General features: G+C 39.5%; 1 pseudogene; it reads left to right on the top strand.

Annotated features, from left to right (window-relative positions):
* Positions 1–4,694: 4,694 nt before the first annotated feature.
* Positions 4,695–5,131, top strand: LOC107528095 (oligosaccharyltransferase complex subunit OSTC pseudogene; annotated as a pseudogene).
* Positions 5,132–9,978: the final 4,847 nt, after the last annotated feature.

Raw genomic sequence — 9,978 nt, 5'->3', positions numbered from 1 at the left:
GAAGGCAAACTGTATTTGTGCCATCGAGATCGGACCTCTGTCCTGGAGCATTATCAAGAAAAACATTTGGAGGCAGTGAGGCTACAATAGCCTGGCATCCCTTTCTGCTTTTCATACTCTATATGCTGCCAAACCGAGCTTCCTGAGGCACTGCTGGTAGCTCCTCAGTTCTTACATAGTAAGGCGCAGGCATCTTAGTCTGAAGATAACCAGATAGAATTCTGTTCAATTCAGTCAATAATACATATGGCTTACGGCCCTGAGTGAGCTACCTAGTCTCTTTAAGCCTCAGTTTACTCATTTGCAAAATTATAATGCCTACTTTAGCAGATGTTGGAGAATTAAATGAGCCTATCACAGCACCTGGCACATAGCAGATGCTCAAAAAGCGCTGTTCTCAGTGTCGTTCCTCATATTCCTCCACAGGAACAGCCTCTTCATAGTTTTCTTTTGTCTGATCTTCCCAATATTTTCCTCACCAAGTGTAAGTTTGCAAAAGCAGGGATTCTGGCCATTTTATTTGCTGATGGCTTCCTGGGGCTTAGAACTGTACCATAGTTAAGTGCTCAATCAGCATTTGTCGAATGAATAAATGAATTGCCTGCCTTATCTCCTAGCTCAAATAGTTCAGTCACTGAGGAGATGATCCCTGTTCAATTCATTTTTATGTCATCCCAAATTCCTAGTTTAGCGGCTGGAATAAATAAATATTTGTTGAATGTATGACTGAATGGATGAAAACCCAAACAATTGCCTCCTCAAGTACTCCGTTTTCACTTCTCAAACACTGGCATAGTCAAAGAACATCTTAACTGCAATCATAATCATCACTCCCAGCATTTTAAGCTCCATATGGAGAGGGAGAAATGCTGCAAATAATACGCCTTCATGTTCAACCAAACACACATACAAATTAAAGTTGAAAGCACAAGGAGTGGCATTTATGTTGCTCGATGGCATTAAAAATGTAAAGGTTGCTCAATGATTTGGAGTGTTTTTTTCTTAAACTTGTCTGCTTCTCAATCCCATACAGTGAATAGTAGTAAAGCATGTATTTAATAAAACATTTCTGAAGTCAGAGCATATTATTGAATGATCAATAAAATATGCTTTTCAACTTATATGCAGGGCTGATATAATCAGCTTTTTAATGAATCCCTAGACTGCAGCAGCAAGTTTTATAAATCTCAAATAGTGAGATTTTTATGAAAGTTATTAGCATACTTGTTCACCAAAGAACTTTATACCATTTCCTGGGATTTTTAACTGCTTTAATGAGGCAAAAATTACAAAGAAGCTTAAAGCCTAAACTTTATTGGCAATGTATAGAACAAGGATCCATCTAGCCATCACTTAAGTCATCTGCCAAGCACTTGGTCGTGGATAAGCATGATAAAATTAGGAAGAGATAACTTGTTTTCTCCAAATCCTACTGGGACTGTGTACTTGAACATGACTTGAACCCGTGTTAGTCAATTTCCTAATGGAAAAACATGACCTCCTACCTTTAAAAATTAAATGGCCCTTTGGAGACTTACTAAAAAGAAGGCTTGCCCAACTTTGCTAACATTAAATGACCCACACAATATAACATCTTGATGTATTAGTATATGGATCAAAAACATCTGCTTCATGTTTGGCTTACAATATACATTGACTTGAAAATAAAGTGGAAAGTTTTTGTAAGAATGTGTGTTTTATTTCAAAGAATGTAAACCATTAAACACATTTTTGATATTACTCTAAAATTTAATTCAGTTGTTTGGAATAAAGCTCAGAGAAGTCTACCTTTCTTCCTGATATGGGACTGCAGCTGACCCCCAAAAGTTCACATATAACTTTTGATGCCACAAAAACCTAACTACTTATAGACTACTGTTGACCGGAAGCTTACTAACATAATCAGTCAATTAACACATATTTTGCATATTGTATGTTTTATATACTGTATTCTTACAATAAATTAAGCTAAAGAAAAGAAAATATAATTAAGAAAATCATAAGAAAAAATACATTTGTAGTACTGTACACATTTATCGGGGGGAAAAAGATCTGCATTTAAGTGGACCAATGCTGTTCCAACCCTTGTCCCTCAAGGGTCAACTATACATAGAAGCTTCCAGCAGAGAGTTTTGTCCTGAGATCAACTGACTCGGGGTAGGTCTACTGATGGGCTTCAGGAAGTCCCTGAAGACCCTGGAATTGTACTCAAAGTTTTGTGTGTATGTGCAGACATGTCTTTACCCAGGGCACAGTTTCTCAGTCTTGGCATTATTAACATTTTGGAACAGACAATTCTTTTCTGTGGGGGCTGTCCTGTGTATTGTAGGGTGTTTGGTATTATCTCTGGTCCCTACCCCTGAGATAGCACTTGCACAGCCCCAGTGATGACTATCAAAAATGTCCCTCAATAGTACAAATGTCCCTGGAAAACCACTGATGTAGAGAGAGGGTCCACTGCTTTTATCAGATCCCCAAACAGGTTCAGAGCCACTGCTTTAGTGCTCAGAACAGGAGTCCTAGTCACCTCCCCGTTGGGCCCCGTAGATAAGCACACTGGTCTGGCCTTTGGGATTCCCCCCAAAATGAAACCCATTGCTGTTAATCCTGTGGCAGGCAGAACGATGGATCTTCCCACCACCATCCTTCCCCCTGAGAGTTGCAATTACTAAAGATCTGTTTTTCCAAAAACATTTGACTAAGATCTCTCAATGGTTGATGTCTTCAGAAAGTCTTAGGATTGTGTTTAAGGACTGGGAGTTATAAACCACCTAGGTTTGCTAAGGTTTGTTGCTCATCTTGTTTTGATTTCCCACCACACAACCAGTGCCTGACTTGTGTAATCAATACATATTTGGTTAATGATTGGATAACTGCACTGTGAAACCTACAGCATCTGTGAGAATTTATTCTTAATTGAAAGACCCATGGTATGAAGTATTTCTGAAATTACTCCTTCCCAAAGTTCTGATTACCCTGCCTACCTACTGGAAACCTGTTCCTCAGGGACCCACCCCAAGGAGCACAGAGCCTCGTGAGTCTATTCCACACCATTAGCCTGGACTCATTGGCAGTGGATTCCCTCTTTGCTTCATGTAGGTTTGTCCCCATGCACAGGTCACAGGTATTCCTAAAGGCACGTAACATCCCAAGTATCCTTATCAACTCCATGTGAACCCTTGTGGGCTGTGAAAAATCCTCCTGCTCTGCTTTCCTTTAGCCAACTAAATCGTGGATTTAATCCACTTTTTCTTTCAAAACCCACCACCCACTGTTCCTGATGTTCTTTTCCACATCTTTTCCTTTTTTTCTTTTTCTTTTCCAAATCTAATTCTGCAGTAGAATGCAATCTTTCTAGTGCCCTACACACAGACAGACCAACATATAGACAACCCCCTTTCTTGCCTACCCCAGACTGTATTAAAACAAAACTTTAGCTATTTCAAGAGACACTCTAAAACATAAGGACATAAAAAGGTTAAACGTGTGTGAAATACCACCCAAAAAAGAATTGATATAGAAAAAGGGACAATAGCAACACCAGAGCTAAAGAAGTTTGCTATATGACAAAAGGCTTGCTTCACTTGAAAAACAAAAATAAATTTACATGTATTAATAAAATAACTCCAAAATATGTGAAGCAAAATTTGACAGAACTAGACAGGCAACTTGGCAAATCCTATTACAGTGAGATTTTTGTCATAACTTTCTCAGTAATTAGATCCAATAAACCCCAAATTAATAAGTATACAAAAATTTGGCAATACCATAACAAGCTCTACCTAACATACATAGCATATATTTCAAACCTGTCCATCTAGTCCACTCTCCAACAAAATATTTCACACCAATTCCTCTACGTATCCCCTTCCTATCTGCTCTCAGTTGTTTTCCTTCCTACTTCACTGAGAAATGTTAAGCAGTACGAATTTCTCCAGACTCCCTCTACCACATCTACCCACTTAACAGCCTCTGCGTCCATGCCCTGCCTTCCCATGTTTACTGTGGATGAACTCTCGTGCTTCAGAGTGAAGCCAGTCTGCGCCTGTGCACTGGACCCCATCCCTCTCTAGCCTCTTTAACAGTCCTCCTTTCTCTGCTGTTTCTTTCTGCTGGACCATTCCTATTTGCATTCCCATTAGCATGACCCCATCTCCCCTGCAAATACTCCTCCATGCTTGGAACTACAGTCTCCCAACACCCCTCATCTGATACTCTCAAATCTGCTCTAGTCCAGCTTTCACACCCATCACTCCACTGGAACTGTTCTTGTCAAGATCTCCACGGCTAAATCCAATGGTCTTTTCTGAGTTCCCATCTTGCTATCCTAATGTCAACGCTGACCCAGTTTAGCACTCTCTCCTTCCTTTCTTCGTTAGCCCCTAGGACACCCATCCACTTGGCTTGCCTCCCACCTCAGTGTTGGGTCCTTTTCAGCCTCTGACAGGTTACATATCTTCCCTCAGGTCTCAGGGCTTAGCCCTGGCCCTCTTCTCTACTCTTCCATACTCACTCCCTTGCCAACCTCCTCCAGTCTCAGGGCTTGAATGCTGCCTGTTTGAAAACACCTCCCAAATGTATGCCTCTAGCCCAGGCCTCCGTCCCGAAGTCTAAGTTTGTATATCCAATTACCTACTGAACATCTTCACCTGGAGAACTCATGAACAACACAAGCTCGCCTTGCCACCACCACTATGGAGACCTTGTGCCAAGTCCCATTCTTAGTGCTTGGGTGTCCCAACCTGAGGCCGAAGTAGCTGCCCTGGGTGCACACGGCCTCCGCTGTGACAGTGTGTGCTCTGTTGGTGGTGTCTTCATCACTGGAGGAATAATTTGTTATTGTTGAACCTTCGAGTGTTGGCTCTCGCGCTGATTAAATGGGCATCAGAGACCAGGAGCTTTCTCGGCCTGCGGAGTAAATGGACAACATGTTATGGAAGGACTTGCATCCAGCTTCCTGCTCACCATGGGAGGTTTGGGTTTCATAACCCTAGACCAGTGCACTGCCCCAAGCACTCCAGAACTCAGTAGGTTGCTTCTTCTGTTTGTTGGCTTCATCTGTGTCCTGTTGAGTTTTTTCATGGCTAGAGTGTTCATGAGAATGAAACTGCTGGGCTACCTGATGGCTTAGCGTGCCTTTTGAGAAGAGCTCTGTGGATACTGGATTTGCACCTGTTAATAAGGTTTAAAGGCTGCACCGATCCTCTGATATGAAACATGGACAACGATGAAAAGCAGCAGAAAAGAAGCACCCAGTAGAAAACACGGGAAGCATATTAAAGCACAGACTAGAATATCTTCTTGGTGTCAAAGAGACAAGCTTATCACGGTATTTTTTTCCTGGTGACATATACTGACATACCAGTGATGTTAAGTGGCATTTTCTTCTCAGTTTTTCATTTCTTAAAATATACTCCATTTATGTAATTATAATAATGAATAGAGTGATTCTTTTTTACAACCCTCAGAGTCACTCCAGGGCCCCTCTTCTTCTCTTTTCTCTCTACGCTTTTTCTCACGTGATTCCACTCAATAGTTTCAAAATAGTTTGAGATGGCTCCCAAATTGATATCTCCAGTATGGATGTTTCCACTCAAGTCCAGACACCCATAACCATCTTTCACCAATGTGTGGTTGAATGGCTCACCAGATTAATGAGTCCAAAATTAAATTTCTAGTTCAACCCCCTTTCTCACACTTCACCACCTTAGTGATGCCTTCATTGTGCATCTGATTGCTTAACCCACAAGTCCCAGAATCTTCACGATCCTTCCATTTCCCTCATCCATCACATTTACTCCATCAGAAAGCCTTACTGATTCTCGCTTCAAAACCTCTCTCAAATATGTGCGTTTCTTTCCATTTAAAATGCCATCAGCTTTGTCCATGCCATCATTTCCTCATCTCTCATCTAGTCTACTGAATAGTCTTCTTTTTTTGTTTGTTCACACCTTCTTGCTCCATTCACCCCACACAGAAAGTGATTTTTTTAAAAACCAGTAAGATTATTTCCTTACCCTTCCATGACTTCCTATTGCACTTAGAATAAAATCCAAACTTCTTATTATATCTTGTACAACTGGGCCCAATCTAGTCCCTGCTCAACTATACAGACCCTTCCCCCTTGCTGATCAATGCTTATTCCCATAGACTGCCTCAGTTCCTCAGACATAGCATGCTCTCCTGTTTCAAAGCAATTGAACATGATTAATAAAATTGTATAGGTTTCAGGTGTACAATTCCATAATACATCGTCTGAATCTTGTATTGTGTATGGACTGTTCTTAGAAGGAAAACAGAAAAATGGGAGGGATTTGAGATTTACATTAAAAGGGAAGAACAGACATAATAATAAATTCAGGTAGAATTCAAAATACAATGTGAATTGTCAACAAGAAAAACACCACCTAGCCTGACAGTGATTTTAACACATGTCCCACTTACCTGCAATCTGTCTTGGAACCACATGGCAAAATGGTTCCAAGGATTAAGGCATCTTTCCTTCCTTCAGAATTGCTCATTTGGGAGTTTTTAAAGGCCATGTGGTATAGAAATGTACATAGCTGTTCTGGCCAAATGCTGGGCGAGTTTACCATTACAATGAAGACAGAATATAATTTATTCTGAAAGGGATTTTAGGAGTAATCTAACAAAAATCCTATCACAGATGTGGAACTGTTATGGGAGAAATGTGTGGGTGGTCTTTCTCTGTTGCTAGTGGAAGCGGGGTCCTTATGATATCTTAAGAAAAAGAATTTTCTGAAGCTTGCACGGGAAGGTGAGTAATTTTTATTTGAGTGAAATTTACATCCTTGGGTTTCCAAAGTCCCATTTCCCTTAATCTAGTCCTGGGAGATGTGCAGCTGGGGATTCGGGCAGAGCTAGAAGCAAAGCCAGTGTCCAAAGTTTCCGTTCCATGTTGGGCTGGGTCCAGTGGGGCACGAGGCTAGTTGCAGTCCATCAGTCCATTGTGTGTGGGGCCCACATGGCTGTGCACCATGTGGGCAAATGCAGGAGCATGAGAGCCCCACAAACCAGGAGTCAAGCTCAAGCTGTTGACCTAAAACTGCTCTAAAAAAATAAAGTCTAACATGTTATCATGAGCATCCTATTATATAAAACTATTTGCACGTTTCTATTTCCTTAAGGTAAGTTCTAGTAAGCGGAATTGTCTGATAGAGTATGCTCATTTACCACTTGTGTTGTCAAACTTCCCTCCAGAAAGTTTTTGATAACTTACATTCCAACTAAGAGAGTTGATTTTTGAACCCTGACTCAAAATTGCCAGTATTGTTTCACTACACGCCTCCATTTATCCCACCCCAAAAATAGTGCTGTAAAAACATTATTGAATGTTTCTATCCACAACATTCCTATTTGCTTAACTACAATGTAGTACCAAATTCACTGTGTCTTTTGATTACCAATTGCATCTCTGAGAAAATGTATGCCATGCTAATTTGTCTTTATTTAAAATTTCAAAGAAATTCCCACATGGGCCCCAGATGTTGCCCATTTAATGTAAGAAGGTGTTTCCTCATTATACAAATATGGTATGTGTCCAAAATATTGACATTGTTTAGTTTATGAATCAGTTAAAATAACTGTATCACAAAAAAACAATGGTTCATGTGTGAGTCATAAATTAAACAATGCCAATTTCTTGATGTGCACCATATTTGTATAATAAGGAAACACCTTCTTGGATTAAATGGTCAACATCTGGAATCCATGTGAAAGCTTTAAAAAATTAGTCCTATATTTTTCTTAAATTTTCCCAGTGTAGAAAGAAATCCTAAATGGACGCAATTTTCACAAAAATTTCTCTGCTCCAAATATTCTTACAACTAGTGCATCTGCATCTCTTGGTTGGTATAAAAGCTTAAGCCAAAGTATTATGTCAAATTCCATTACAGGGAATGCAAACAGAAGTGTTTTTTGTTTATTCTAGCTATTTTGCTGTGATATTGTAGAATACAGTTATAGTGAGTTGAATAGTGGTTCCCAAATAACTATGTCCATGTCCTAACTCCTGGAACCTGTGAACGTGACCTTATTGGAAAAAAGGCCTTTGCAGATGCAATTAAGGTAAGGATTTTGAGTGTGATCACCCTGGACTTAGAGTTGGCTGTAAAACCAATGACAGGTGTTCTTAAAGGCAGAGGGAAATTTGTGACACACACAGGAGAGAAGACCATATAAAGTCAAAGGTAGAGATTGAAGCCCAAGGCAAAGAACTCTTAGAGCCACCAGAAGCTGGAAGAGGCAGCTTCCTAAAATCTTCAGAGGGACGAGGGCCCTGCTGACATCTTGATTTTGGATTTTTTACCTCCGTGTGAAAAAAAACATTTCTGTAGTTTTAAGCCACAAAGTTTGTGGATATCTGTTATGGCAACCCTAGGAAACTACAATGAAAATTCATAGGAATAGGATTAGATGTGTATCATGAATTAATTATATCACTGTATTTTATTAGAATTTGACGTGCTTGATTTTTCGGCTTTCAATTAGAATCAAGCACTTGATGGTTCTACTTTGTGTTTAAATAACATTAAAGGCTCCCCTTTAATCTTGGAATGTTCTGATCCCCAAAGACCCTCCCCATAATTTCAAAAGTTGTTCAAAGTTGTTCAAGCAACTTTGAGAGAATATCCATAGAGTTGTGACATCCGATGGATTCTGGACTAAAAATGCAAAGCAGCCTTATCATCTCCATCTTCGAATGGTGACATGCCAGGTACCCATTAGTTTTCTTGACTTCAGTGTATGTTGTGGACAAAAATCCATACTTGAAAAAGCTAAATAATGTATCAATGTGATTGTAAAGCAAAATTAAATAGTGGTAGAATATTACCCTACTTTAGTATGTTTGCTTCTGGCTATGTACTGAGATCCAAGTGTACACACTCCCTTGGATTTTGAATTAATGGGGCATGTTTTGCTAAACTTCACAGTGGCTTTTGGGAAGAGGCTCTCCATTTGGTATACTTGGCACTCCTTGATATTCAACACCACTGAAAGTATAAGCCCAAATTCCCTGAATTTTCATTGTTTTATGTTTGCTGCAATTTCATTGAGTTAAAAGAAATTATAACCACCAGACTGTTATTCTTCAGTACATTTTATGGTACAGGAGCCCATGATCATTCTTTCCATGACCTACCACCTCCTGGCCTTGTCCACTGATCCACCTCAAGTGAAGGAACAACAATGGAATATTACACAACCATCATAAACAATTTCAGAGAATCTTTAATGGCATGGGCAAATGTTCTCTCTATAGAGTTAAGTTTAAAAAAGCAGGATACTCTGGATTTACACTATGATCCAAATTTGTTTAGACATACATATATTTACATATACATTCAAAAGTGAAAAATTTTCACAAAGACCTAAATTGGCTATCTCCAGGTGACAGAATTACACTTAAATTTTTCTGTTAACTATTTTCAGGTGTGTTCCTTTATAATGAGCATGTATAACTTTTGTAACCGAAAATAATAATGTAATGGAACCCAACCAACAGCTGGAAGCTAAGAACCATCTTTATGGAGATAGTGCTATGCCCTTAAGGTAGATGATTATTAAACAAGGTTGTTTATTTCAGAAATGATTTATAAAAGATATAAATTAATTCTGCAAAATATTCAAGAATGTTCATCATCCCCCCCCCCCCATGTTATTTCTTTTACTTCACTCTTCCCACCAACCATGAGTACAGGCTGATCTGAGGCTGAGAAAGTAGAAAGAAGAAAGTAGAGGGTAGGGTGCACTATGAACAGAAGGAAGTTACTGAATTCTTCCCCTGCACTCTTTCTAACTCCTCTTTGAACCAATGCAACTGAGTAGAGATGGCATAGACCTCCAGCAATGCCAAGTAGCTTGTATTTTTCTCAATAGTGGAGCACTTAACCCCATCACCACCACCACTGCAAATGAAGAGATGGGGTTTTTGGAAGATGTTAAAATATTACTTTT

Source organism: Miniopterus natalensis, chromosome 2 (genome assembly GCF_054644295.1).
Source record: "Miniopterus natalensis isolate mMinNat1 chromosome 2, mMinNat1.hap1, whole genome shotgun sequence".
Classification (NCBI taxonomy): Eukaryota; Metazoa; Chordata; class Mammalia; order Chiroptera; family Miniopteridae; genus Miniopterus; species Miniopterus natalensis.
Note: the sequence above shows the minus strand (reverse complement) of the source record. Positions and strands in the feature narration are given on the sequence as shown.